Below are 6,253 nucleotides of genomic sequence, written 5' to 3'. Positions count from 1 at the left end.
ACTGTCAATCAAACAGACATTCCTGAACATATATATATATATATATATATATATATATATATATATATATATATATATATATATATATAAGCTTTTATTACTTTAAACAGAAATTTAATTTTATATAAATTGAAATAAACATTCTTAAGTTAATGATTGTGGATAAACCAAGGTGTTAATGAAATTAATAAAGGTTACATTTGGAGAAAAAAACGTGGAAACTGGGTGAGGCTGAGGAGGGAGGGAGCGTCATCGGATCAAACACCTGTCAATCAAACAAACACTCCTACAACAATTGTTTTTCATTCAGTTAGACATAAATAATATATAAGACAATACAAAATATATTATATATAATATTCTATATAGTATAATATAAAGTCTCCCCAGTCAATTATATAAATAAGTCCCGCCCCCTCTGCTAGCTAAACCGTGTGTCGTTAGCATCTTATTTACGGTTTGTGGTTGTTAGCTGAAACTTTGTAGAAGCTCCAGACAAACTACAGCCTGATGGAAAAAAGTCAAGAGGTAAGACACGCAAGAAACGTATATCACGAAGGTATTTTACTGTGGCAAGCAAAACAATGTATTCTGCTACTTAGCCTTGCTAGGTTAGTTAGCATTAAGCTAGCTAACCTCCATATTTGTTTGGCTAGCTCACTAGCTTATAGCTAGCTCAAGCTCAGTGACAGCTGGCTTGTTGTTTTCTTTTTTTCGTGTTGTTCCTTACTGTTATGATGTCATCTATTTTGTTTTTATTTTAATTACTTCTATCGTTTCTGTTTTTACCATGTAAAGTGTCTTTGAGTACCTTTTTAAAGCGCATTGTATGTATTATTATTATTATTATTATTATTATTATTATTATTATTATTAATAAATGACCTTCATTTATCACATAATGAACGCAATGGCCATGTACAGTATGAATCTAAAAAAATAATTAATTAATTAATTTAAATAAATTAATTAAATTAATTAGGCAAATTCTTATTTCAGTACTTATCTGTGCCTGAGAATAAAAAAATATGTATATATAAAAAAGATCCCATCTGCCTCTGGTATAATATGCCAATTGATGTGATATGTCTCAACGTGTTTTTCACATTGGGGTAAAAAGAGGCATAATATAAAATATGTAACAAGACACATAACATTTATGCCAATCAATATATCTTCAGAATATTACAGTTTTAATTGAAAAGGAAAAGTGTGCATGCACAATGTTTGGCACACAGTGTGACAACAGTAAATCATACAGTTAATGATGAAACCTATTGAGTCTATTGTATTTCATTTATAGGAATTGAGTTTACAGAATTGTCTTTATGAACGACAGTAGGGGCAATTGAGGGACATCAATAGTAAATTGATATACTCAGACAGTAGGTACAGTATAGCAAGGTATGTGATTCTGAGTTGAGTTTAATGTATTTATTTCATTGATCTGGCTCCAACCTCCGCCCGTTATTACTTTGTTTTGCTGGCCCCAGTTGTCTATATAGTGTAATTTTGTATTGAGTCATTGTGCTATAAGCAATAAATGGTTCTAAGTGCCTGATTACACCAGCGTTACGTTGCTTCCTTTACTCCTAGTGCCTTCTGGGTAGTGACAATGGGAAAATATCAAAACGCTCTCCCCGTCACGCAGAGCTGAGACATCGAGGGCTCAAAGGTGAGCGGGTTGGTGAACTGGCATGTCCTCACTCTCCCGGAGGCCTGCTGGCCTTCACCTGTTTCCTGTCCTCCACCCCCCCTCCCATCCCGCCACACAACAGACGTCTTATCAAACGTGACTGATTGCTGTAATCTGGACTGGAGCCATTAAGCAAATTACCTGAATCATTGCGAGGATTAGTCTCATTAACACATGATTAGCATCAAATTAAAATAATGAGTGTTTAACTTGTGATGTCTTCCAGTTGTTGGAACAGCTTGATCAGCCACGCCGGGCTTACAGAGAGGGCAGCCCTCCGTGTCAGGGACCCCGAGGTGCAGGGATGGACCGGTCCTGGACCTCGCCGGCACTACCAAACCCCAAGGTGAGTGTCCCCGACAAGGTGTTTTCATGACAGAACGTCACGCTACAGTATTTGTCTGAAACATGAAGGATCGCAGGAGTTTTGCCCCAACTTTCAAGATCAAATTAAAGAGGACGTTGAAAGGGAAGTCACTGTCTGCACCTGTTATGGTAACATGAAAACATAACACAATAGTCCTGCAATGAATCCTACCTTCCTATATTTTTTCTTAAAACTAGTCATTTCGGAGGTTTGGTGCTGTGTTGCTATTATTTTGTCCATCCGATTTATCAGTGAGTACAGGTTTAACGACAGAAACACCTGTACAAGGTTTGACATGGGAAAAAAACAACAATGTGTAATGGTAACATGGAACTGATCATGTCATCAATACATTAACAAGAAATATAGGCATTAAATGAAAAGAAGGAAATACCTTTTAAGATATTAATATCAATATAGAAATATCAAACTAATGTAGTAGTTCAATTTTAATTTTACCATTAAACTAAGTAGCTAGTGCTGCCAAATATTGTTGTCATTCTTGCATTGGGAAAAGTAAAGTATAAAACACAAGTTTTACAAAAGTATATTTATGTGAAAGCATTGATTTGCAAAGGAGAGTGTTTTGGGGCTTTTAACAGTGACTGTGATTTAGGAAAATAAAATGTGTGGCTAACAAGTGCTTCCTGCACCGTAAATGATCAAAACCCCAAAACAGCAATGGGATGCACAGAAACAAATAAACAAGTAAACAATCAAACAAGTATGAAGAAAACCTGACATCACCGACATGCTCTGACCTGCTGGGATCACTTTGCCTCCTTCTAATATTCAGTAGCATGTACTAAAACATCCGGTTGAAGTTTTGCATTTTTGATAGCTAGCATGCTTCTCTGGCTATTTCTGACCCACAATCCTTTGCGCAGCAGATATAAGAGCAAGAGGTTTAAAGTTAAAGATGCCACGTTATGAGGAAGTAGTTTGTCCCATTTGAGTGTGTACTACATGCAGCAGTACATACTTTGTGAGGGGTTAATAGAAAGTATGCGATTTGGAACTTGGCGCCTGTGTCCCCAGAAGATGAACTTTAGTGAGCATCTTCAGGAAGAAAGGAAGGGCATGGTTTTAGTTTTTATTGTGCAAATTTGTCTTAGTCGTTGTTGTTTTTTGTGGCTTTTAAAAAAAAGTAAACTTAACTTCCCACTGGAGTGTACTGTACTTCTTTACATTGTCAAACACACCAATATACAGTCTACTTAGACTACTTTTGTATGTCCTGTGTTTGCTGGAATCATAATTTTTGTACAATTGAACTTTTCAACTTTTAAATGATAGATTAAGATGCATTGGAATATATACAGCTTTATATTCTACATGTATACATTTATATGTCCCCTCTTAACTTTTTTTTGTTTGTCCTACTTTTGGCTTTTTAATGCTGTGATGACCCTTATTTTTATAGGGAACACTTATGTCAAATTCAAACCTGCATATTTAATTATTAAATGGAATATAGCATAAATCTAAGGGAAGCTCCCATGCTGCGGTAGAAAGTTGTGCTTGGTGTCCAAGTATGACCCGACCTGTTTCAGCGTGGATAACAGGATTGGACGAGGTTTTCCTCTCTGCAGACATTCAGTAACATCTGTCAAACCATAATTAATCAGCATTCCCAGATGTTGCTTTACTGCAACCTGTTGAACATTTCCCTGAAAAAAAAAGCCCCTTTGCAACAGAGAACATCTGATGACTTGAATAACTGTAAAATGTTGCATTATCATCCTCAACAATCCAGCATCACCTCCTCACCTCTCAGAGTGAAGATGAACAAATGGGAGTGTAGTGCACCTTCTGCTTTTATCTCAACAGATTTATTTTAATACCACAAAATGCATATTTAGAAACCGCTAAGTGTAGTTAAAAACTATAATGCTAACCTGCTGCTTGGAGATTATGGACCCTGAATGACATTATGTTGTGTCAGATGGGGGGGGGGGGAGAAAGGATGTCAAGAGCTCGGCCCAGCAGCACGATTTAATATCATATGCAGCGAGCACAATTCCTTTTTGCACTAATGAAAACAATAGCAGCACTAAACACTGCAGCCTACATTTAATTTAATCTTTTGAGGGATTATCTTCCTCGGCTAATGTCAGAGTGTAAGACGGCCCGTGAATATTAAATACATTTCCTCTGCAGATGCTCCGACAACATCGGCCCAGCGGATAATGTCAACAGATTTTTTTCTGAGTTTCTTCATATGGGCGGAATTACTTCGTGAAACATCCACGGTGGAAGCGGGTTTTTTTTTTGCCTTTGCCAACTTCTCCATTAGGCTTGAATGTCATGACACCAAAGGGGGCGGGGCGTTGTGAGGATAGAATGTGTGTTAATGGCCTTGTGTTCCTTTTGGCTTTGGCTAAATTAAAGGGCTTAGCAAATCCATCTTAACCGTGACTGTACTGCAAGAGGAGAAAGTCACTGCTGCATTGTGCAGGATAGTATTAGAGTGGTCACTCTTATACAGACGGCCAGTTTCAGGGTGCGTAATCGACTAATTCTATTAAGTTCATGTTTGGATTAAATTACTTTTACATTAATTCATTATTAGAATTACAAGTCGTTGTTAACCGTTGCTTTTTGAGCAACTTCAAACTGATTTTAACATATGTGAGCTACAAAAAAAAGACGCTCGTTGCTACTGTAGTTTACCTAGAATGTTTGCAGCGATGCAGTTTTTCTGATTCAAAGAGCTTTTCAGTAGCTCAGCTCTTTTATTGATCAAGTAGCGAGGTAGCGCCCACATTAGCTATATTTTCCCGAGCATTTCCGAAGCTCAAGCGTTTAGTTAAGTGTTTACTCCGAGGAAAGGTGTCAGAAGGTGAGGACACAGGAATTGATCCCAATTAATTAAGAAACTAACTCTCAACTCGTGAAATACAGCAGCTAGGTCAGTAGCCCTACATTTCAAACTATGAGTTTTGCATGTGTCAACTTCCACTAGTTTTTTACAAAATAATCTTCCGTGTTCACAGGAAACAACTTGGTTTGGTTAAGGCAACAAAAAAACCTTGTTTAGGCTGAGGAGAAGATCGTAGTTTAAGTTAATATAAGTACGTTTGTTGCGTAGTTAAGTAGGCTAAGTTACGTAATGGTATGTAACCTACACTATGTAGCGCCACCTGACTTCCTCCTTCACTCCCTCCATAACTGCGGCCACATAGAGCATCATTGTTCGCCCCTTTACAGCCACTGACCAAGCTATTTAACGCATCTGGAGTGAGAAGCGGCCTTCAAGGCATCATATAATCAGTCCATGTCTATGAAGCTGTTTGTGAATTGCTAAACTGCAGTGTGGCCTGAGAAGCTGTTTCCTCTACAGGCGACAGTAGTGACACTACTTTCTGAAACTCAGCAGCCAGCTGGAGTTTCAGAGTGTAAGTCGGCCCTCAAGATGGCGTCGTTTTATTTGCTGAAGTCGCTGATAAAGTAGACAAACTTTACAGCCAAGACGCACTCGCATTTGTTTTGCTTTTTGTGGCTGACGATAATTTCCCCACATTGTTGCTACTTTATGTCTGTCTGAGCCCATCTGTGATCTCCGTGGCAGCCGAACTGTATTTCTCACTGAGCTCGCTGTTGTGTTGGCGCACAGTTTTTTATTTATTCCCCCCCCCCCCCCCCCCCCTTCCTCTGCAAGCGAATGGAAAAAGTCATCCTAAGGACAAAGCGGCATCCGCCTAATTGCGGTTGATTAATAAAATACCAGCGCGGGGCAGCAGTTGGCAACTCCATTATTGTGTTTCTCAAACAGATTAATTGCGGTGAACAATATGAGGCTGCCACCGCTGATAGCGAGACTTTGGATACAAAGGCAGTCATCAAGAGCGAGACCCGGATCGCATTAGTCATTTTTAAATAGCTCACTCAGTGATTACTCTTGTGTTTACAGTTTCAGGCTGAGGATGTGCTGCTATGAGCTCGCAGACTCCCTAAATACTGTAAGAAGTACAACTGATAGTACTTTATCGATGCAAACGTCAGTAAAATCCGATCCTCAAGCATCATATATCTTTGATTTATGTCCTGTTTGTTGACCAGAATGTAAAACTTAAATACATGTATTCTCTTAACACAGCCTCTGTAGTTCAGACTCTTGTTAATGAACTTAAGCTGAGGGGGAAACCCCCCCCCCCCCACCTCACGACAGCAAATAGCCAAGGGCAATA

The 6,253-nt window shown here is 38.5% G+C and overlaps 1 long non-coding RNA gene across 1 annotated transcript; it reads left to right on the top strand.

Annotated features, from left to right (window-relative positions):
• Positions 1-431: 431 nt before the first annotated feature.
• On the top strand, positions 432-2,033 carry LOC137879826 (uncharacterized). Its single transcript, XR_011103763.1, has 3 exons — positions 432-528; positions 1,597-1,675; positions 1,923-2,033. It is a non-coding gene; the product is annotated as an uncharacterized lncRNA (long non-coding RNA).
• Positions 2,034-6,253: the final 4,220 nt, after the last annotated feature.

Source organism: Cebidichthys violaceus, unplaced genomic scaffold (genome assembly GCF_023349555.1).
Source record: "Cebidichthys violaceus isolate CVI_PGR_0920_01 unplaced genomic scaffold, fCebVio1.0.p SCAF_26, whole genome shotgun sequence".
NCBI classification, from domain to species: Eukaryota; Metazoa; Chordata; class Actinopteri; order Perciformes; family Stichaeidae; genus Cebidichthys; species Cebidichthys violaceus.
This window is presented reverse-complemented; position numbering and strand designations above follow the sequence as displayed.